Raw genomic sequence first — 25,091 nt, forward strand, 5'->3', positions numbered from 1 at the left:
GAAGCATCAGTGTTCAATATCGGGACGAGTCTAGGGCACTCGTAGTCGGTGAGAAAAGCGTTCAACCGAAACAAATATCTGTTAAATAACTCTTCAGTCACCACAACACAATAATAATATATTTGATAAAATAGGAAATAAAAAGGAGCATTGTTCGTAACCTGAGGGGAACATTAACCTATTGAGCAACTAGGTACCTCAAACAAAGGAACCCATAAAATGTTAAAATATAACAAATTTAGAATGTTTATATCATTATGGGATAATCTAACGTTTATTCAGATGTTATAAGCAAAATATGTTATCCAGCTTGGGATACATCTACCAGTCCAACCTAAAGAATTTATAATGCACTTATATTAAAAAGCTTATAGATATTGTTAATCGATACTCTTCATTAAATCAGTGCAAAAGAGTAATGTATATAGAAGAACTAGCAAAAGGGTGTCATAAATGTGGGGGAGGAAGAAGGTCCCTCTGTACAAATGGTCCCTGACATCAAGTCCCGCCCCCACACCTGACATATTCATGTATCACATGATGAGAGAAAAGAAAGGACATAATGTGGGACAATTTAGAGGTCAATTTCAATATTCTCATTAAAGCCATCAGGAGATAACGTGCCCATCTTGTGTATCCAAAAGTTTTCATGAAGACAAAGTTTGGAAAAGCTATCACCTCCCCTCTCTGTCTGTGGAATATTCTCTATGCCTATAATTTTGATGTCTCTAGGGTTGGACAGTCTGGCAACTGTTGCCTGATTTACACAAACAACATCCTTGGCATCAAAATCCTCATCATCCTTGTTAGCGCCAACTACAGAAATATCCTCCTCATCCTCCTGGTTCAATTCCACAGAAGCATTCTCGATTTCTACATCAGCATGTTGACTTGTGCTGCTCATCCTCACATTTGCAGAGTGCACACAAATGGTGGAAGGAGGATCCTCTTCAAGTACAGTATTAGAAGGTCAGGTTCACACATGGCAACCGCGGACACACTTGGACTCTCCTCGGGGATCTGTGACTTTTCTGAGCACACAGTTGGTTCATGTGCCTTAGCGATTTAATTTTTTTGACAATTCCACATGGAATAAGGCTTACAGCATCATAAGATGCAGAACCACCAGTCATAAATAAAGGCCTTTCCTTGCCACTTTGTGTAGAAATGGCATATTGCCAATTTATTGTTCTCTGCAGCTAACTTAGCTTTTAATTTTTTTTTTCTTTAACACTGTAAAACATTGCTTGTTTGATTAAGCCCTTGGGCATCTGCCTTCATAGATGATGTTGACGGCCTTGCATTATCATCATGACTGCTGGCAGCAGCTGCAAGACTGGTATTTGGTTCCTGCTCTCCTCTCATGTGATCGTCCTCCACTGTGGTCTGACCGCCAAGTGTCACCAAACAATATATTTTTTTACACTGGGGAAGAGCACCCCTGAATGAGGCAGCAGCCCCTTGATGAACAACACAGACAGCACCCCTTTTATAAGGACAACAAAGCACCCCTGCCAAGTGCAGACAGACCACCTGCAGAGTCACAAATACGTGGACGTTAAACTGTGGCAGTATCACCAAACAATAATAGAACAGCTAAGTTGCTAACACACACACACAAAAAAAATATCTTTTTTTTTTGTGGATTGATATTAATTTAATTTCACTTTTATTATTTTTACACTGGGGAAGAGCACCCCTGAATGAGGCAGCAGCCCCTTGATGAACAACACAGACAGCACCCCTTCTTTAAGGACAACAAAGCACCCCTGCTGAGTGCGGACAGACCACCTACAGAGTCACAAATACGTGGACTATAAACTGTGGCAGCGTCACCGAACAATAATAGCACAGCTAAGTTGCTAATGCACACACACACAAAAAAAGAAAAAAAAGTAGTTTTTTTTTACACTGGTTAAGAGCACCCCTAATTGACAGAGCATGCCCCCTGGACAACACAGCACCCTTTATGGACTGCAGCCGTAGGCTGATGGACAGGACAACAACACAGCAGCAGCCACTGTTAATTGACAGGACAAGTGACACAGCAGGCAAGCGGGTCAATGTTATCCAAATGCGCATGCGCACGACGGAGGCACCTCCGTCGTGCGCATGCGTGAGACCCGGCGAGCGTCGTGGAAGCCGTCGCTCGGGTCTCGCACCAAAGGGGGCGTGCTGTCGATGGTGAGTGACAGCACGCCCCCTTTGGTGGGCGTGCCAGGGGCGTGGCTGCCCAGATGGAGGCGTTCCCATGGGAATGCCTACCATCTGGGTCTGGCCCCACTGACATCACTAGTGATGTCAGTGGGAGTGTTTTTGGCTCTGATCTGATAGAGCCAAAAGCACTCCGGGCTTGCGGCAGATGAGACCCTACTACAAGGGTCTCGTTGCAAGCCCGATGGTCGCGATGGTCTTGACCATCGCGACCATCTTTTTGGCCGCTCGCATAAGCTGTGGGTGGTCACCCACAGCTATGCGAGCGGCCAGGAGGCCGCTCCATTTTAAGCTATGCCGGCCCTGATTCAGATCGAGTGCTCTGGTCAGAGCGTCCGGCTCTGAATCAGGCCCTGTGTTTGAAAAATGACAGGAGCTGATTGGTTGGTACTTTATCTCTATCCACTTTATCTCTTTCAAAGGCTTAGTAAATAGACCCCACAGCCTGTAAAGTGACAGTTAGGAGCTGATTGGTTGGTACTTTATCTCCATCCACTTAATCTCTCCCCGAAGCTTAGTACATAGCACCCTATGGGGTCTATTTATCAAGCAGTGAAAAGTGTGGAGAAGTTGACAAGTGCAGAAGTTGCCCATAGCAACCAATCAGCTCCTACCTATTATTTTATAGACTGTACTTGATAAATGCTACTTCAAAGCTGATTGGTTGCTTTGGGCAACTTCTCCAGTGGTTCACTTCTCCACACTTTTCACTGCTTGATAAATAGACCCCTATGTCTTCAAATAGAAAAGAGTATAGTTAGGTTTCAATTTACTTCCGGGTTTAGACCTGACTTGCTAAATGTGCTGTTGTGATGTTGTAGCCAGTAGGTTACTGTGGCTATTGCCATCTTTAGATGGTGTTTGCTATCGGGAGCTATAGCCTAAAAAGCTAAGCTAATGGAGCTGGATAAATTTGGCAATTTTCTATTCCCATAGAAACCATACATATACGGGTATATTTACTAGTGTGGGTTTTTAGAAGTGGAGATGTTGCTTATAGCAACCAATCATATTCTAATTAACATTTATCTAGCATCTTCTATAAGATAATAGATAGAATCTGATTGGTTGCTATGGGCAACATCTCCACTTCTAAAAACCTGCATTTTAGTAAATATACCCCAAAGAGGGAATACAGAAGATACTTTAGTAAATGCAGGGGATGTACAATAAAAGCAGATATCATCAGAAAATAGCCATTTTCTGAGGATTTTCCTTTAATAAATATGCCCCTTAAAGAGTTAACTGCATCGTTTCTCAATAATGCATGCATTCAAATTATACTTAGACTTTTTAAAATAGATGATAAGCTTAGTATACAACAATATTTTCGCCCTCAATTGAAAAGCCATAGCAGCATTTATATAAAAGGAAGGATTAACATGAAGGTCACTGCTGACTCTCTTCCTAGATTACACTTCTAGTACCTCTGATTATCTTCAGACATCCAATTTCTCTGACATCTGCTCCCTCATGAACTCCCCAGAATTGTCACTCAGCAATCTGTTCTCAACACCTACAGTAGAAGATTGCAGTGTTGATTAAGTAAGGATTTTCTTACGCCTGTAGACTGTATGTAAACACAATACGCTATGATTTTATTGCCTTGAGTATTCAGGACAAGGACAGAGTATAAAGCTGGTACTTTAGTTTTGTGGAATAAGCTGTGACTGACAATTTTTAATGATCAATGGTTCAAATGTTTCAACAACCACATGTGAATATCTAAAAAACTGCTCTTTTATTGATGTATATATTAGGGGTGTGCACCGGCCACTTTTCGTGTTTTGTGTTTTGGTTTTGGATCTGGATCTTTCTTCGTGTTTTGGATCTGGATTGGTTTTGCCAAAACCACCCTTCCGTGTTTTGGGTTCTGGGTTTTGTGTTTTGGATCTGTATTTTTTTGAAAAAAAGCATAAAAACAGCTAAAATCACAGAATTTGTAGGTTTTTCTACTCCTATGCTATTATTAACCTCAATAACCTTAATTTCCACTCATTTCCAGTCTATTCTGAACACCTCACACCTCACAATAGTGTTTTTATGTCCAAAAGGTTGCACCGAGGTAGCTGGATGACTATGCTAAGCGACACGAGTGGGCGGCACAAACACGTGACCCATCTAGGAGTGACACTGCAGTGGCAGGCAGGATGGCAGTTAGAAAAACTAGGCCCCAAACTGTACATAATGCAAAGAAAAAAAGAGGTGCAAGATGGAATTGTCCTTGGGCCCTCCCACCCACCCTTATGTTGTATAAACAGGACATGCACACTTTAACAAATCAATCATTTCAGCGCCAGGGTCTGCCACACAACTGTGGCTGAAATGATTGGTTCGTTTGGGCCCCCACAAAACAAGCTGGCAATTAATGTGTCCCTGCACAAACTGGCTCTACGGAGGCAAGATGTCATCCTCATCCTCCTCATCCACCGATTCCTCACCCTCTTCAGTGTGTACATCCTCATCCTCACAAAGTATTAACTCGTCCCCACTTGAATCCACCACCACAGGTCCCTCTGTACCTTCTGGAGGCTGGTCTCCCTGGAAGAGCTGATAATTCATTTTGATGAACATCATCTTCTCCACATTCTGTGGAAGCAACCTCCTACGCCTTTCGCTGACAAGGTTCCCGGCTGCACTAAACACTCTTTCGGAGTACACACTGGAGGGGGGGCAACTCAGGTAAAATAGAGCCAGTTTGTACAGGGGCCTCCAAATTGCCTCTTTTTCCTGCCAGTACAGGTATGGACTGTCTGACATGCCTACTTGGATGCTGTCACCGATGTAATCCTCCACCATTCTGTCAATGGTGACAGTATCATATGCAGTGACAGTAGACATGTCAGAAATTGTTGCCAGGTCCTTCAGTCCGGACCAGATGTCCAAACTTGGTCCTGCCTGCCCTGCATCACCGCCAGCGGGTTGCTTAGGATACCTAAGTTTTTTCCTGGCAGCCCCAGTTGCGGGAGAAAATGAAGAAGGAGCCGTTGACGTGTCACGTTCCGCTTCAGCTGACAGTGTGTTCACCAGCAGGTCTTTGCACCTCTGCAGGCTTGTGTCGGCCGGAAAGAGAGACACCACATAGGCTTTAAACCTAGGATCGAGCACGGTGGCCAAAATGTAGTGGTCTGATTTCAACAGATTGACCACCCTGGAATCCTGGCAAAGCGAATGAAGGGCTTCATCCACAAGTCCCACATGCCGAGCGGAATCGCTCCGTCTTAGCTCCTCCTTCACTTTCTCCAGCTGCTTCTGCAAAAGCCTGATGAGGGGAATGACCTGACTCAAGCTGGCAGTGTCTGAACTGACTTCACGTGTGGCAAGTTCGAAGGGCTGAAGAACCTTGCACAACACGGAAATCATTCTCCACTGCGCTTGAGTCAGGTGCATACCCCCTCCTTTGCCTATGTCATAGGTGGATGTATAGGCTTGTATGGCCTTTTGCTGCTCCTCCATCCTCTGAAGCATATAGAGGGTTGAGTTCCACCGCGTCACAACCTCTTGCTTCAGGTGATGGCGGGGCAGGTTCAAGAGTGTTTGCTGGCGCTCCAGTCTTCGGCACGCAGTCGCTGAATGGCGAAAGTGGCCAGAAATTTTTCGGGCCACCCAAAGCGTCTCCTGCACGCCCCTGTCGCTTTTCAGAAAATTCTGCACCACCAAGTTTATTGTGTGAGCAAAACATGGGACGTGCTGGAATTTGCCCAGATGTAATGCCCGCACAATATTGGTGGCGTTTTCAGATATCACAAATCCCCAGGAGAGTCTAAGTGGGGTAAGCCACTGGGCGATGATTTCCCTCAGTTTCTCTAAGAGGTTGTCGGCGGTGTGCCTCTTACTGAAACCGGTGATACACAGCGTAGCCTGCCTTGTAACGAGCTGGCGTTTCTGAGATGCTGCTACTGGTGACGCTGCTGCTGTTGCTGCGTAAGGTGATACATCTACCCAGTGGGCTGTCACAGTCATATAGTCCTTAGTCTGCCCTGTTCCACTTGTCCACATGTCCGTGGTTAAGTGGACATTGTGTACAACGGCATTTTTCAGGACACTGAGGACACTTTTTCTGACGTTTCTGTACAGTCTCGGTATCGCCTGCCTAGTGAAGTGGAATCTAGACGGGATTTGGAACCGGGGACACACTACCTCCATCAATTGTCTAAATCCCACTGCACTAATGGCGGATACCGGACGCACGTCTAACACCAACATAGCAGTCAAGGCCTCAGTTATACGTTTTGCTTCAGGATGACTGCTGTCGTACTTCATCCTCCTCGCTAAGGACTGTTGGAGGGTCAATTGTTTAGTAAAAGTAGTGGTGTTCCTACTTCCTCTCTGGGATGATGAACGACTCCCAGCAGCAGCAGCAACAGCAGCAGCGGCAGCAGTAGGCGTAGCAATGCAGGATCCTCCGGAGGAATCCCGGATAGGAGAGTCAGTCATGCCAGTGATATGGCCTGCAGGACTACTTCCGATCCTGACTAAGGAGGAAATTGACGAGGAGGGAGTTGACGGTGTGGTTTGCAGGCGCTTGGATACAACAGGACAACGGGATTTAGGTGTCCCTGGACTGCTTACGGTCTGAGCCAAAGTTTCTGAACTTGACAGTAACTTTTTATGAACGCGCTGCAGGTGCCGTATAAGGGAGGATGTTCCTAGGTGGTTGACGTCCCTACCCCTACTTATTTCACCTTTACATATGGTACATATGGCAAGACAGTTGTTGTCCGGATTTGGATAGAAATATTGCCAGACCAAAGAGGTGGAATGTTTGGTCTTCTGCCCAGGCATGACCGTGATGGGCTTTTTCATCCCACGGACAACAACTGTCTCCCCCGGAGCCTGATTTAAACAAACCACATCACCATCAGAATCCTCCTCGCCAACTTCCTCCTCAGCGCCAGCTACACCAGTATCCTCATCCTGTTGTACTTCAACAGTGACATCTTCAATTTGCATATCAGCAAGTGGACTGTGGGTGCTCCTTTCAGCACTTGCAGGGGGCGTGCAAATGGTGGAAAGAGCCACCTCTTCCCGTCCAGTGCTGGGAAGGTCAGGCATCGCAACCACCACCACACTTGGACTCTCTTTGGGGATTTGTGATATCTTCTTAGAAAGCACAGTTCTTCGCTGTGCTTTTGCCAGCTTAACTCTTTTGATTTTTTTAGTGGGAGGAGTGCTTCCATCGTCATGTGAAGCTGAACCACTAGTCATGAACATACTAGGGATCGACCTTAGCCGTTCCTTGCCACTCCGTGTCGTAAATGGCATATTGGCAAGTTTACGTTTCTCTTCAGCTGATTTAAATGTCTTTTTCAAGGTCATTTTCCTGAACTTTGCCATTTGGGATTGTATGTGCCCTCTACTATGACATTGGGCATCGGCCTTGGCAGACGACGTTGATGGCATGTTATCGTCTATGTCATGACTAGTGGCAGCAGCTTCAGCACTAGGAGGAAGTGGTTCTTGATCTTTCTCTATTTTATTTTTATCGGAGAAAGTTTGGTCCTCCATTTATGTTATATCGATTTGATATATACGTGCGGCTAAACACAGAAAATAAATTTTTTTTTGGTTCGGACTGGAGTGTACTTTGTGGGTTACAGCACCCTTTAACGGTCAAGCCAGCCGGCCCTTTACTTATGACACAGGCGCACTCTTGGCACTACTTTGTTGATGCACGTGCGGCTACTGCGCACACAATTCACAAACACAGAAAATAATTTTTTTTTGGTTTGGACTGGAGTGTACTTTGGGGGTTACAGCACCCTTTAACGGTCAAGCCAGCCGGCCCTTTACTTATGACACAGGCGCACGCTTGGCACTACTTTGTTGATGCACGTGCGGCTACTGCGCACACAATTCACAAACACAGAAAATAATTTTTTTTTGGTTTGGACTGGAGTGTACTTTCGGGGGTTACAGCACCCTTTAACGGTCAAGCCAGCCGGCCCTTTACTTATGACACAGGCGCACGCTTGGCACTACTTTGTTGATGCACGTGCGGCTACTGCGCACACAATTCACAAACACAGAAAATAATTTTTTTTTAGGTTTGGACTGGAGTGTACTTTCGGGGGTTACAGCACCCTTAACGGTCAAGCCAGCCGGCCCTTTACTTATGACACAGGCGCACGCTTGGCACTACTTTGTTGATGCACGTGCGGCTACTGCGCACACAATTCACAAACACAGAAAATAATTTTATTTTTGGTTTGGACTGGAGTGTACTTTCGGGGGTTACAGCACCCTTAACGGTCAAGCCAGCCGGCCCTTTACTTATGACACAGGCGCACGCTTGGCACTACTTTGTTGATGCACGTGCGGCTACTGCGCACACAATTCACAAACACAGAAAATAATTTTTTTTTTGGTTTGGACTGGAGTGTACTTTCGGGAGTTACAGCACCCTTAACGGTCAAGCCAGCCGGCCCTTTACTTATGACACAGGCGCACGCTTGGCACTACTTTGTTGATGCACGTGCGGCTACTGCGCACACAATTCACAAACAGAGAAAATAATTTTTTTTTGGTTTGGACTGGAGTGTACTTTCAGGGGTTACAGCACCCTTTAACGGTCAAGCCAGCCGGCCCTTTACTTATGACACAGGCGCACGCTTGGCACTACTTTGTTGATGCACGTGCGGCTACTGCGCACACAATTCACAAACACAGAAAATAATTTTTTTTTGGTTTGGACTGGAGTGTACTTTCGGGGGTTACAGCACCCTTTAACGGTCAAGCCAGCCGGCCCTTTACTTATGACACAGGCGCACTCTTGGCACTACTTTGTTGATGCACGTGCGGCTACTGCGCACACAATTCACAAACACAGAAAATAATTTTTTTTTAGGTTTGGACTGGAGTGTACTTTCGGGGGTTACAGCACCCTTAACGGTCAAGCCAGCCGGCCCTTTACTTATGACACAGGCGCACGCTTGGCACTACTTTGTTGATGCACGTGCGGCTACTGCGCACACAATTCACAACCACAGAAAATAATTTTTTTTTGGTTTGGACTGGAGTGTACTTTCGGGGGTTACAGCACCCTTTAACGGTCAAGCCAGCCGGCCCTTTACTTATGACACAGGCGCACGCTTGGCACTACTTTGTTGATGCACGTGCGGCTACTGCGCACACAATTCACAAACACAGAAAATAATTTTTTTTTAGGTTTGGACTGGAGTGTACTTTCGGGGGTTACAGCACCCTTAACGGTCAAGCCAGCCGGCCCTTTACTTATGACACAGGCGCACGCTTGGCACTACTTTGTTGATGCACGTGCGGCTACTGCGCACACAATTCACAAACACAGAAAATAATTTTTTTTTTGGTTTGGACTGGAGTGTACTTTCGGGGGTTACAGCACCCTTAACGGTCAAGCCAGCCGGCCCTTTACTTATGACACAGGCGAACGCTTGACACTACTTTGTTGATGCACGTGCGGCTACTGCGCACACAATTCACAAACACAGAAAATAATTTTTTTTTGGTTTGGACTGGAGTGTACTTTCAGGGGTTACAGCACCCTTTAACGGTCAAGCCAGCCGGCCCTTTACTTATGACACAGGCGCACGCTTGGCACTACTTTGTTGATGCACGTGCGGCTACTGCGCACACAATTCACAAACACAGAAAATATTTTTTTTTTGGTTTGGACTGGAGTGTACTTTCGGGGGTTACAGCACCCTTTAACGGTCAAGCCAGCCGGCCCTTTACTTATGACACAGGGGCACTCTTGGCACTACTTTGTTGATGCACGTGCGGCTACTGCGCACACAATTCACAAACACAGAAAATAATTTTTTTTTAGGTTTGGACTGGAGTGTACTTTCGGGGGTTACAGCACCCTTAACGGTCAAGCCAGCCGGCCCTTTACTTATGACACAGGCGCACGCTTGGCACTACTTTGTTGATGCACGTGCGGCTACTGCGCACACAATTAACAAACACAGAAAATAATTTTTTTTTGGTTTGGACTGGAGTGTACTTTCGGGGGTTACAGCACCCTTTAACGGTCAAGCCAGCCGGCCCTTTACTTATGACACAGGCGCACGCTTGGCACTACTTTGTTGATGCACGTGCGGCTACTGCGCACACAATTCACAAACACAGAAAATAATTTTTTTTTAGGTTTGGACTGGAGTGTACTTTCGGGGGTTACAGCACCCTTAACGGTCAAGCCAGCCGGCCCTTTACTTATGACACAGGCGCACGCTTGGCACTACTTTGTTGATGCACGTGCGGCTACTGCGCACACAATTCACAAACACAGAAAATAATTTTTTTTTTGGTTTGGACTGGAGTGTACTTTCGGGGGTTACAGCACCCTTAACGGTCAAGCCAGCCGGCCCTTTACTTATGACACAGGCGCACGCTTGGCACTACTTTGTTGATGCACGTGCGGCTACTGCGCACACAATTCACAAACACAGAAAATATATTATTTTTTTAGCACTTGGGGGGAGCACCCCTGATGGACAGAGCACCCCCTGGACAACACTACAGCACCCCTTTAGGACTGGGACACTGCACAGGACTTTGGAACTGACTGCACAACACAGTCCAGCCAGCCCCTATGGACTTTGAAGTAGTGGACACAGCCCCTATTAACAACAGCAGCACAGCACAACACAGCCAGCCCCTATGGACTTTGAAGTAGTGGACAACAGCAGCACTACACTACACTACACTACACAGCACTAACTCCCACCCTCCCTCTTCACTGTCCACAGCCGAGTGAGAAAATGGCGCCGACGCGGGTACCTTATATAGGATCCAAAACCCGCGAGACTCGGAAGGCGGGATGATGACGTTTTGCCTCGATGTCAGATCCGAGTCAGGCGGGAAAAGTCGAGCCTGACTCGGATCGGACTCGGATCGGGGGGGCTCGGGGGGGTTCGGATTTCAGAAATCCGAACCCGCTCACCCCTAGTATATATATTAATTGTGTATGTACCATCTCCTTAATGCGTGCTCAGTGGAAGCCTTGATGTGCCCTCGACGGGTCCTACTGTGAGGAAGATAGGACAGATCTAGAAGAGGAGGACCGGTACCATACAAAGTAAGTATGGGAGCTGTGGAAGAGGAGAGGGGACAGGACGGAGTGACACGTGCGGAGGTCATGTAGGTGCAGTGGGATGCAGAACAGGATATGGTGGCCGGGCCTGGTTAGAGTGGAAAGTGGAGTGGAGCTGGGGGGGGGAGAAATATGGAGGTGGCCAATATGTTAATAAGATATTATTTAATTCTACTCATAGTCAATTTCATGCAACCCCCAGAAGATGGGCTAGTATATTATATGAATACCAGATCCAGCACCATAACTAGGGGTGCGCGAGTGGTGCCAACACACACAGCGCAAAGACCTGTGTGTGGCACTGCTGCCCTATGGTCCCGGCAACTGGCTAGCAGTGTGCCTGGAATGGTGCCCTACAGCCAGAATCTCTGCAGCAGTGCTGTCTGGAGTGCCCTTAGGTTGTATCAAATATGTACACCACTGCCCTTACAGCCGCACAGAGCATACTGAGAATACTTCGGGCATTGCTGACATTCCTGGCGATGGTGGCTCCGCCCTCTTCTCATGATGTCAAGCGCTCAGGGGGTGTGGCGTTGACCAGGTATGTGTATTTTACTGAAACTCTGTTGCAATTTATTCAAAGGAATGTAAGATCTGATGGATTTTATGGACTAAAGGTGCGTACACACGCAGCAATTTTTTGGTCGACTGAACGATAATGATATCGTTATCGTTCAGTCATCCAATAATCGTTCAGTTTCTGCCCCAAAACGATGAACGATAACTACCAATGCACGTTCCCATTTGTAGTTGGTAATTATTGTTCATCGCCCGAACCTCCCGTCCAACCTGACGATAATGTCAGGTTGAACATGTTCGAGGGGTGAGGGAGGGAGCCCGTCACTGAACGAAAATCGTTCTTGATTTCATTCAGTGTTTCTGCTCAGTTTCATTAATGACACTGAGCAGTGACGTAAGTTCATCCCAGATGCCCGGAGGCAAGTTATAATTTGGTGCCCCCTCAGTCACAGCCGCTGACACTGTAATGTAGCAATTTGTATGCAGACAGGCTATAGATAGACAAAGGCAGCAGCTGCTGGTCTGATACAGAGCTCTCCACTAGTGTATGGTGGCTTATCAGGTGGCATGTATTGGGCAGCTGTGATGGTACACTCCGGGTACATAGTTACAGCCCTAAGTGGGGTGAATATGTTGTGGACTATGGTGGAGGTGCCCCTTCAGAGCTGGAGCCCGGCGGCAGGTGCCTCCATTGTCTCTCATAGTTCTGCCCCTGACACTGAGCACACCCCTGCCGGGGACACACGGGACGATTTAGTTCGTGGAGCGAATCGTCCTGTATGTATGCACCTTAACAGCAATGGATTGTATACAGTGGTGCATCTATTATGAGTGCAGGGTGTGCGGTACATATTGGGCAATGGGTCAAAGAAGTCCCACGCTATACATCCTACATCCAGAAGAGGTCCCCAGTGTGTCCCTGCAGCGCACTCCTTATACTTGCTCCTGGTCGCGTAATCTTTCCAGATATGTAGTAAGAGATTGTTCGCCGCACAGACACACTGGCTGCCAGCACAGATATGAAGGTGAGGCACTACATAGTGGAGCAGCCCGTATCGCACAGTCCCCTCTTCTCTTAAAATGTTTCTAATTGGATCTAATATTTAAAACATTGAGGCCAATGTCTCCATTATAATTTTAAACTTTTGATGAGGGTTTCATTTTTGGGATGTAGTTATTACCAGCGGCCGGGATGCCAGCCGTTGGAATCCCGATCCGGGACTAAAAATAGGAGTTGAAATCCCAATGCCTATCTTTATCCTGATGCCGAAATCCCGACAGCTGGCATCCTGGATGAAGGTAAGTGGGGCCTTGTAGGTCTTAGCCGCGGGGGGGAGGGGGTTCGATTTTGGAACCCTCGGGGGGGGGGAGATTAGGGTTAGGCACCCCCGGGAGGGTTAAGGTTAGGCTATGGGGAGGGAGGGTTAGGGTTAGGCACCACCGTGGGGGGGGGGGGGGTGAGTGGTAAGGATTGCATACTTACCACCCCTGTCGAGATTCCACTGGTATTATATTCATTCAGCCACCAGTGTGTCATACCCAACCCTGCATTTTTGTGTGAGAAGAATTGTTCCAAACGATAATAAGTGAAAGTGATTGACAAGTGCTGTCCATAATTAAAATACATTACTGTGCAAAACAGAGGCTGTATCTATATTTGTTTGTTTTCTTACAACACAAATATCAATTTTGTTTTGTGTTATTTTAGGCTGATTGTGATTTCTCACATAAGGTCCTAATTACAAAATAACTTTGAAAAGACAGATTTATTATTGTAACTCGTAGTGCCAATAGAATTTTTTTTCTGGCTATTTATCAAGAACAATTACTGGGAGAGCTGAGCAATGCTCAGCTCCACAGCAGCGCTGGCTGGTAGGATTAATCAATAACTTACTGCATCAATGAGCAGTCGGGGTTCCTAGATCTCATGGTTGACCTGTCATTGTCGGATAACACACAAATGAACTGGAAGCATGGTCTACAGCTACATGTGTAGATCAATAATAAGAAATATATATACAAGAAAATAAAAAATAAATAACTAGAATTTGTTTAAAATATATTTGTAATAAAGAAAAATTTTTGTTCTACGAATAAAGCATTATTCCGTCTTTCCATCCCACAATGATGATAGCCTAGGATTGCAGCTATCAATAATGGTACACATTGTCCTTCTTAAGAATGTGGTAGCTGACTGCATCTTGCTTTGCATAGGTAAGCTATCGCATGAGAACCCCAGCGGTTGGGGAATACCTGCCACTATTGTGCTTTGCAGATGTATGTTGTGTGGACCACAGGGGAATACCCAGTGATGGCCACCACTGACATACAGCTTCATAAGTATGCAGATGCCTAAAATTATATGAAAATAGAATGTTTTAGGCTAATTGCCTTTTAGAAATAAACCCCATGGACTCTCATAGTACAGTTTGCAGTCTGTGGGTAGTACTGCGTGATAGTAAACTAGTAAAGGGAACAATTTTAAATGCTAAGAGTGTGTGATCAGGTGGTGCTTTATATTTTACGTGACAGCACTACTGTATGTCGTGCATCATCTTTTTTAAGTATTATTTCTAGCAGGGCTCCTACCCTTTTATGTAAGGGGGCTACCCATGTGCTGCAATCCGAACAGCGGTCAGGCTCCTGTTCTCTTTGACGCCTGCCAACCAGGGGCATTTCATATGTGCAATGCATCTGAAAGGGCTCACGACTGACGCATGCGCACAAGCACCGGCTTCTAGGGACTGCATTGGCTGATGGAGAGACAGGGAACGGCTTCCCAAGGCTGCCTGAGTGGCTGTGATTAACAGATATAATAGAAAGCCACTGCCATTGCAGAAGACTCACCATCTCAAGTGTGTGATCCCAGTGTGATCCTACAGCCTGGTGAGATATGTCCCCAACGGGACACATCAGTGGCCGGCACTGGGACAGTGGCCCTGATTCAGAGCCGGACGCTCTGACCAGAGCGCTCGCTCTGAATCAGGGCCCACCTCCATTAATATGGAGCTTCCTCCTGGACGCTCGTATAGCTGTGGGTCACCACCCACAGCATATACGAGCGTGCAGGATGATGGTCGCGATGGTCGTGACCATCGCGACCATCGAAACTGCGAGCAAAAGCCTGCGGTTGGGTTTTTCAACCGCAAGGCCAGGAGTGATTTTGGCTCTATCAGAGCCAAAATCACTCCCACTGACATCACTAGTGATGTCAGTGGGGCCGGCTTCAGACGGTAGGCGTTCCCTTGGGAATGCCTCCGTCTGGCAGGCACGCCCCCGGCACGCCCACCAAAGGGGGCGTGCTGTCAGTCACCATAGACAAAACGCCCCCTTTGATGAGACACTCCAAGCAAAGGAAAGTCCTTCGCTCGTCGGGTCTCGCGCATGCGCACAACGGAGCTCCCTCCGTCGTGCGCATGCGCAGTGGGGACCATCGACCCACTTGCGAGTGGACAGCCGCTCGCGAGTGGGTCTGAATGAGGGCCAGTGTGTCTGTTCCCAGTGTTGGTCAAGGAGCAGCGGCAGCTGACATTTGGCGCCAGCCGCGAGCTGGGTGCAGCTCTTGGACCGGCGACCAATGAAGAGTGGCGGCTATTTGAATTTGGCGCTGGCTGTGAGCCAATCATGGCTCGCAGCTGTTCAATTGACCGTGCTGTTAAGTCCACCTAGAGGATTTCTGCTTTCACACTTTTGAGGTGCGAGCAGAAATCTGACTTAAGTGGCGATCACGATGCTGTTTCCGTCTAACAGCCCTGGGAACTCCTTTCCAGTGCTATTCACGTCGCACTGATTTGAATCGCCCCCTCTGACTTTTTTTTTACTGCTTTATAGCAGTGTGCTGCATATTTCTTGTGTTTTCATTTCTAGATATCGCCTCTCTTTCTATCACCTGCTGCTACTTATAAATTTATTTGAACAGCTTCCATTTTGTCTATCATCATCTGTGAGGCATATCTGGCATCAGTAGCTGACAGGAAACGCTGGGCCTGATTCAGACCAGGTCGCTAAGCTGCGGACGCTCGCTGCCAAAAGGGGCCGGATATGCAAATCCTGCGATCGCACTGTCTGGCTTCAGGATGCCCTCTATGTCTTAGAAAGCGACGGCAGTGAGCGTACGCATGAGTATATAAAGCCGCCCACCCTTCTCACTTAGCACACGTCATCTCCAGGAAGTGTCTGATTAATCGGTAACATCGAGACCCAGGGCTGCCATCAGAAATTGTGGGGCCCGGGACTGACAAAATAGGCAGGCCCCCCCCCATATAGTTCAGAAACTGTGAGCCAGAAGAGGGCGCGGACTGCAGTGAATGGCAGGTACGGCTAGTACCATCCCCAGGCGATCCCGGCCTGTGCGGCCGCAAACCACTCCTTATGGCCCTGTACATCGATATGCAACTGCACATGCATCATATGTGCCTGGTTTGCTGCTGCTGGTTATATGCAGTGCCCCTTACGCAGTGCCCCCTAAAGTAGTACCCCTTATGTAGTGCCCCCTAAAGTAGTGCCCCCTATGAAGTGCCCACTAAAGTAATGCCCCTTATGCAGTGCCCACTAAAGTATTGTCCCTTATGCAGTGCCACCTAAAATAGTGCCCATTATGCAGTGCCCCTTAAAGTAATGCCCCTTATGCAGTGCCCCCTAAAGTAGTGCCCCTTATGCAGTGCCCACTAAAGTAATGTCCCTTATGCAGTGCCCCCTAAAGTAGTACCCCTTATGCAGTGCCCACTAAAGTAATGACCCTTATGCAGTGCCACCTAAAGTAGTACCCCTTATGCAGTGCCCACTAAAGTAATGCCCCTTATGCAGTGTCCACTAAAGTAATGCCCCTTATGCAGTGTCCCCTAAAGTAGTACCCCTTATGCAGTTCCCACTAAAGTAATGCCCCTTATGCAGTGCCACCTAAAGTATTACCCCTTATGCAGTGCCCACTAAAGTAATGCCCTTATGTAGTACCCCATAAAATAGTGCCCCTTATGCAGTGCTGACTAAAGTAGTGCCCCTGTGGTTTTGCCCCATAAGCAGGCCCCCAGCCCAATAACTCACCACGCTCCCGCTGCCGCACCGCCGCTGCCTCTCTGAGTCGATCGCAGGGCAGGCTCGCTCCTCGCATCACTGGGAACGCTGGCCTCTGAAGCACAAACGCTTCAGAGGCCAGCGTTCCCAGTGATTCACTGCGCGGGTGACATCATGACGTCACCCGCGCAGTGCATCACTGGGAACGCTGGCCTCGCGCTTCAGAGGCCAGCATTCCCAGTTCACAGATGCATGCCTCGGCTGCTGATGCAGCAGCAGCTGCGGGTTGTGGCGTAGGACAGGAGGCCCCTTTAGTTTGCTTCGGCGGTAGCGGCAGCCAGGCGGGTGGTTGGAGTTGGCTGGGCCCCCCTTCTCTGTCGGAGTGCCCGGGCCCGGTACAGTAGTCCCCCCTGATGGCAGCCCTGTCGAGACCCATCGGAGCTGTATGCAGCACTTGAGGTAGCCCTTACCCCACTGCAAGCACTGCGATCAGTTCAGGCTAAAACAACCAAGTGACGTGTTCAATGATGCAACTTTGCTAAGTATGCATACCCATTAAACTTTGTTTTGATGCTCAGACATGCCAGCGTTCGCACATCCACTCCCCCGTTCACAAGCACCTTTTCCCCTGTCACCACCCACAAATGACGCTGTCACTCAAAGTAGCGTCCAGTCTGTGTACTACGAGTGCACGATTCCCAGCCGCAGTGACTGGTTCGCATGCATACTTTGACGCATACGCATATGTGCGATAATGAGCGAGCATCCACAGCTTAGCAACCGGGTCTGAATCAGGCCCTTGTAGTGCCATTTTGGAGGCTCTTGTATTTTCTTTTATACACAATGGGGTTGGTGCAGGATTGCATGCAAGTCCGTTTTGCAGTTGGATCTTGCATTTCTTAATACTGCACATGCTCCGTCACAAAGCATATGCATCTAAATGAAGGGGTGGAACTGGGTGGGAATGGGACATTTGCATGTAGGCTAAAGGTGCGTACACACGGACAGATATATCGTTACGATATGAACGATAACTATATCGTTCAACGATATATCGTTCATATCGTTCATTTTTATTCAGTGAACGACCAACGATGCACGTTCTCGCATGAACGATAACGATATCTATGATCGTCCGTACATGCAGGCCAATCTGGACGATATCGTCAACTTTGCATGTTCAGAGATGTGGCAGGATGACTCACTAAAAGATATCTTTGAAAGAGATCTTTGAAAGAGATCTTTCAAAGATATCTTTCATGTCGTTGGTGGTACTGATCGTACCGTGTCAGCTGCCAAGTATGCAAATCCCGCGATCGCACGGCAAGACATTAGCATGCCCACTATGTCTTGGTGTGCGATCGTGGTGTGTATTTAGATGCCCACCAGCCTGTCTTAAGATGCCCACTTTCCCTTAGTGATACACGTCATCTCCAGGAAGTGTATTCAACAATCGGTAACATCGAGTAACATCGGACCCATACGCAGCACTTGTGGCTGACTATACCCTACCGCAAGCACTGCGAGTGCTTCACTGTGTAATGAAGCCATGTGACGTGTATTATGATGCTGCATCTTAATTATGCACGCCTCTGAAACGGGGTTAAGACGCCCAGACATGCCTGCGTTCACACCACCACACCCCCATTTCCATCAACCACCCCCTGTCACCACCCACAAACGGCTCGTCCTGTCACTCATTCTAGCAAGGCGTCTATATACAGGGTGTGAACGCTTCCCAATCACATGGACTAGTTCGCGCACACGCACTGCATCTTATACGCATGTGCACATTGCAACCATCGGCAGGCTACGTGCGAACGCAGCCTAGCGAGCGTGCCTGAATCGGGCCCTGTGTGCTAAGCTGAGTTGTGCGTATGCAGAGATCACCTGTTATAGGACATATCTAATGCACTAAGGATAGGACTCGATAGGACGGACTCATTGTAACCAAGTGTATGGATAGCAGCGGTGTGTTTGCATAGATGTAAACAACTTGATGTAAACAACTTGGCATACTGGACAACTACTGTAGCATGCAACTCTCAATCTGTGGTCCTCAGGTAATGTGACATCTTTAAAGGGCGGAGGGGGGGGGGAGACAAGAGATTAGTACAATTATACTATTGACAGAACAATGTTTTATATTGAAGGATGACTCACCCGCTATGTCCTCGTGCATGGTCTACTTTCTTGATGGTGGCATCACTTGGCTAGCAATGTACCAGTTGTTAAACACATCATATTCAACTACTCACATTCAGCATGCTTTACAATCTATTCAACAACTGAATGTAAAATGCACATTAATCCTATATATACTCATTATCCTGGTGTTGTGAGGGAGGCCTATCGGTCGCCTGGATGTTAGTACGCTCGATTATTTCCCATTTGCCATAACTCTTGCTTGTACCCTGTATATTCTATGGTGAGTGGGGATGCAGTCATAGGGGTAAATTTACTAAAGCGAGAGTTTTTAGAAGTGGAGATGATGCCCATAGCAACCAATCAGATTCTTGGTATTCTTGGTATTCTTTGTACTGTTCTAGAAGGTGCTAGTTAAATGTTAAGTAGAATCTGATTGGTTGCTATGGGCAACATCTCCACTTCTTAAAACTCTCACTTTACTAAATTAACCCCATAATGGCAACACCACAATGTCAACATTGTTAAATGTCAATATTGAACACGGCATCTGAGAATGTCAACATGTTCACGATGTCGACACATGAAATGTCAACATTCTGCAGAGACTGGAGGATTAGGCTGTGGTAGTGGAGAGATAGGCTGTGGCAATGGAGGGTTAGACTGTGGTAGTTGAGAGTTAGACTGTAGTGGATAGTTAGGCTGTAGTAGTGGAGGGTTAGGCTGTGGCAATGGAGGGTTAGACTATGGTAGTGGAGTGTTAGGCTGTAGCAGTGGGGGGTTAGACTATGGTAGTGGAGTGTTAGGCTATGGCAGTGGGGGTTAGGCTGTGGCAGTGGAGAGTTAGGCTGTGGTAGCGGAGGGTTGGGCTGTGGTAGCAGAGGGATAGGTTGTGGCAGCGGAGAGTTCGGCTGTGGTAGTGGAGGGTTAGGCTGTGGCAGTGGAGATTTAGGCTGTGGCAGTGGAGAGTTAGGCTGTGGTAGTGGAGATTTAGGCTGTGGCAGCGGAGAGTTCGGCTGTGGTAGTGGAGGGATAGGCTGTGGCAGTGGAGGGTTGGGCTGTGGCAGTGGAGGGTTAGGCTGTGGCAGTGGAGGGTTGGGCTGTGGCAGTGGAGAGTTAGGCTGTGGCAGTGGAGGGTTAGGCTGTGGCAGTGGAGAGTTAGGCTGTGGCAGTGGAGGGTTAGGCTGTGGCAGTGGAGAGTTAGGCTGTGGCAGTGGAGAGTTAGGCTGTGGCAGTGGAGGGTTAGGCTGTGGCAGTGGAGAGTTAGGCTGTGGCAGTGGAGGGTTAGGCTGTGGCAGTGGAGGGATAGGCTGTGGCAGTGGAGGGTTAGGCTGTGGCAGTGGAGAGTTAGGCTGTGGCAGTGGAGGGTTAGGCTGTGGCAGTGGAGGGATAGGCTGTGGCAGTGGAGGGTTAGGCTGTGGCAGTGGAGAGTTAGGCTGTGGCAGTGGAGGGTTAGGCTGTGGCAGTGGAGAGTTAGGCTGTGGCAGTGGAGAGTTAGGCTGAGAGGGTTACACACTGGGTGATATTTTTAAATGCTATGAATGATAACGGCCACCTGTGTCAGTCCTGGTCCCCCCATGGCAGCCGCTGGTCTGTGTATTCTCCGTGGCCACTGCTGCTACTCCTCCTCAGGTTCTCCTCCATCTGCCTGTAAAGTAATCATCTCCCAATCTGCAGCCTTCGTGTAAGCTCCCCTCAACATCCCTGCCTGCAGCACAAGCTCCCCCCGGAACTCTGAGGGAACCAGTGACAGCCAGAGATGCTGGAGGTAAGTAAAAAGGGCAGGGAGGGATCTGAACAGATCCCTTTGCTGCACAAGCTGCCATGTAGTCGTAGCTTGTGCATGGTATTGGATGCTGTACACCATCTTAGAGTGGTGTACAGCATCACTCACAAGTTCCAAAAAAATGCTTTTTCGGAACTCGATGAACTTCATAATTTCCAAACCCCATACTAAAGTATTAGGAGTGTGGAAAGTATCAGGTGAGAATTGTAATATCTCCTGTGTTACACTGTTAATGAATGGCCCTGACCCTTAATTTTTATAAAAGTAAGGGAAAATGGTAATTTTCACCCACTTTTGTAGAAATTAAGGGATGATGAATAGGCCCCTTAGCCAGGAGGGAGCCTGTCCTATTCCTTCACCCATAGAATCTATTTTTACTAAAGTCAATGTTAGGTTTGCAACAACAAGTAATTTTCTAGCAACTGACGCATCTGCTTGTACTTGTCCAACAGAGCCTCACAGCCAGGGATGGATTAAGACTTGTGGGGGCCCGGGGCAAGTAAATTGTGGGGGCCCCAGCCAATCAAATACACACTAACTGCCTGTTGCCTCTCCTTTGCCCCTGCATGATAGTACGACACATGGCAGTAGGAAAAATTGGGGGCAGTAGAGCCAGCAGGAAGAAGATCTCTGGGCAGCCAGGTACAATCTTGCAATGCAAGGTTGCCGGCTGGAGTCCCCCATCACAGCCGCAATGGGCAGTGAAGGGCAAAACGCACATACAAGGAGGGGGCCAGGACCTGGTGCATTAACTGTCAGGACCCCGGTGGCCGCGAGTGGTGCACATCACACCATCAGCTGCCGTCTTCATTCTGCTGGAGGTGCTGTCACTGGCCCAGCTTTCACAAAGGAGCAACAGCAGCCTGGGCTGGTAGAACGGGGAGCCAGTGAAGCAAGCAGAGCACTGAGGAGCACATCTGCGCTGCCTGACGAAAACCCGGACTGGACCCTGGACTGGAAGGTGAGTAGGGGAAGGGTCCAACTGCAGTGTGCGAGTCAGCTATGCTTGCGGACGCCGAGGGGGCAAAGAAGGTAGCAGAGTGGGCCAGGTAGGGGCACTATGTGGGGGCCCTAAATGTGTGGGGGCCCCTGGATGACCGCCCCTTTCGCCCCGCCTATAATCCGGCCTTGCTCACAGCGGTGAGCTACATATTCAAGATAACAAGAACATATAGCCTTGGCATACTTTTCCTGCAATTGGGCAACATAGGCAATAATTTCACTCTGCATTACTGCTTTAGAAGTTTCCCAGAATAGTACTAGATAATTGTTCTCGGTGGAATGAGATAAGGTTCTTTGGATACAAAGACGTTAATCAAGCCACACAACAAATATCAGTTAAAAAGACATTTATTACAAAGTAAAAGAAAAAGTAAAGTATACTAAACACTTAACTTGCTTGTCAGATCATCTACTCAAAACATAAATGGTTTCCTTCCCAGGAGCCCCTCCAACACCTTGGAGTTGGATCTTCTACATTGAGCAATAGGCTGATTGTGTACTGACAAATGACAGCTTATATAGGGAAAAAACTCATACATAAGCATTTTAATGGAGCGTACACACGGTCAGATTTGTCAGACTTGTCAGATTTGTCAGATGAACGATTGAACGATTAAACGATCTGAACGATTTGAACGATTTTAACAAAGTTTTGAACGATTTGAACGATTTGAACGATTGAACGATTTTTGACTGCATTAAAATGAATGGAATCGTCCAAGTCTGACTGCAAACCCATCAGATGTCAGAAATCGTTATCTGACCATCGGGAACGCGCATCGTTGATCGTCCATCGTTCAGGCATGTCAGATATGAACAATTTTCCTTCAGATATGAACGACTGAACGATTTTTAAATCGTTATCGTTCATATCTGAAGGAAAAATCTGATCGTGTGTATGCACCATTTCAAGTATAAAGGTCATGTTTGGAAATATACATATATATTAATAGACAGTAGGGGACACTGTTGCCTCAATTATGAATGTTAGCAATCTCAACAACAACTTGACTATTTATGGTGTATGTACTCAGATAAACTGAAGGTTTACTCAGGACTAAGTATATCTGGTCACAGTGAACTTTGGCCCTCATTCAGAGCCGTACGCTCTGAGCAGAGCGCACGCTCTGAATGAGGGCCGCCCTCCATAAAAATGGAGCGTCCTCCTGGACGCTCGTATAGCTGTGGGTCACCACCCAGAGTCTATATGAGCGTGCAGTTTGATGGCCGTGATGGTCGTGACCATCGCGACCATCGAAACTGCGAGCCGGAGCCTGCGGTTGAGGTTTTCATCCGCAAGGCCCGGAGTGATTTTGGCTCTATCAGAGCCAAAATCACTCCCACTGACATCACTAGTGATGTCAGTGGGCCGGCTTCTGACGGTAGGCGTTCCCTTGGGAACGCCCCCGTCAGGGAGGCACGCCCACCAAAGGGGGCGTGCTGTCAATCAACATCGACAGCACGCCCCCTTTGATCAGACACAACGAGCGAAGGAAAGTCCTTCGCTCGTCGCGTCTGGAGCATGCGCACGACGGAGCTCCCTCCGTCGTGCGCATGCTCAGTGCAGACCATCGACCCACTTGCGAGTGGACAGCTGCTCGCGAGTGGGTCTGAATCAGGCCCTTTGTCCATTTCTTAGACACCTTTCTGTCAAAAACACATTATGCAATGTCTGACCATTATCTATTGCCTGATACATTTATAAAATCACTACACACAATATGGCTTTCAGCAACCATTTTCTGCACTCCCATTACAATCCACCCTTGGTTTTATGATGAAGAAGGCATTCATTAATTTATCTTTCTACCACTAAGGTAATACACATTATCAGGTAACATATAACAAATCCCTGTGTGTAAAACCCCCTTGTGTTAACATTCCATTACCATTACATTATTTAACCATTCTTTGACTTTTCACCATACATGTACAAACACAATCATCTGACACTTGGACATTATTGAGTCCTTGATGGTATCTGAAATTGTCCTGTGTAAGATCACACCAGATTCCAGTATTTGTAAAAGTCAATATCTCACCATCCTCAGGGGTTAAAGTGGGCCCAAATGGGGCAGAACTGCATTCCATCACTTCTATTTTGAGATGAAACCAGTTCCGCCTCCTCCAACCCACATTACACAGGGGGAATTTTTACTGGGGGCATTACACAGGGGGCACTACTACTGAGAGCATTACTATGGGGACATTAATACTGGGGGCATTACACAGGGGACATTACACAGGGGGCATTAATACTGGGGTCATTACACAGGGGGCACTACTGCTACTGGGGGCATTACTACAGGGGACATTACTATTGGGGGCATTACTACAAGGGGCACCATTCCAGGGGGCACTGCATAAAGGGCACCACTCCTGGGGGCACTGCATAAGGGGCACTACCACTACTGTTGGCTCTGCATAAAGGGCACCACTACTGGAGGCACTGAACAATGGGCATTGCATAAGGGACACCACTACTGGGGTCACTGAATAAGGGGCATTACTACTGTGGGCACTGCATAAGGGGCACTACCACTACTAAGGGCACTGCATAAGGGGCACCACTATTGGGGGCACTGACTAAGGGGCACTAACACTACTGGGGACACTGCATAATGGGTACCATTACTGTGGGCATTGCATAAGGGGCACCACTACTAGGGGCAAGGCATTAGGGGCACCACTACAATGGGCATTGCATTTGCATAAGAGGCACTACTGCTATGGGCATTAGTAAAAGGAGTACTACTACTATGGGCATTGTGTATATGGCACAAATGTGGGCATTGTGTAAAAAGGGCACTGCTGTGTGTCATACATGAATAAGGGACACTACTATTTGGTGTAATGTGAATCAGGTGAATCAAGATTGTGCTACTGTGTGGTGTAATTTGAATTGGGAATACTATTGTGTGACCACGCCCATTTCTTTTGTGACCACGCCCCTTTCTTTTGAGACCATACCCCCTCTCCTACTTAAATATCTCAATGAATTTGCCGAACAGCAAAATCTACACCTTAACCCTTGTTAAATCTTACTTAACAAACAGAATAACATTTCCTTTAATCAGCTGCTATACTGTAATATCTAATCTATATATAACATAGAACTTTTCAGTTACCTAAATAAAACATTCACACTGGCAGTTTTGTGGATAGTAAGAAATGCAAATGACCATCCAGTGTAGTCCGTGCTGTGTTGGTTTAAAGTTTCTCAATGTCTCAAAGATGTTTGCCTTTGTCCAACGAGACTGTTTTCTGCATCGTCTCTGGCCATGGTTTTGAATAAGGCTTGCTGGAATGTAACATCAGCTCCTTCATAGCAAGTATTTG

The sequence above is a fragment of the Taudactylus pleione genome, unplaced genomic scaffold, assembly GCF_031769625.1.
Source record: "Taudactylus pleione unplaced genomic scaffold, aTauple2 ptg001032l, whole genome shotgun sequence".
NCBI classification, from domain to species: Eukaryota; Metazoa; Chordata; class Amphibia; order Anura; family Myobatrachidae; genus Taudactylus; species Taudactylus pleione.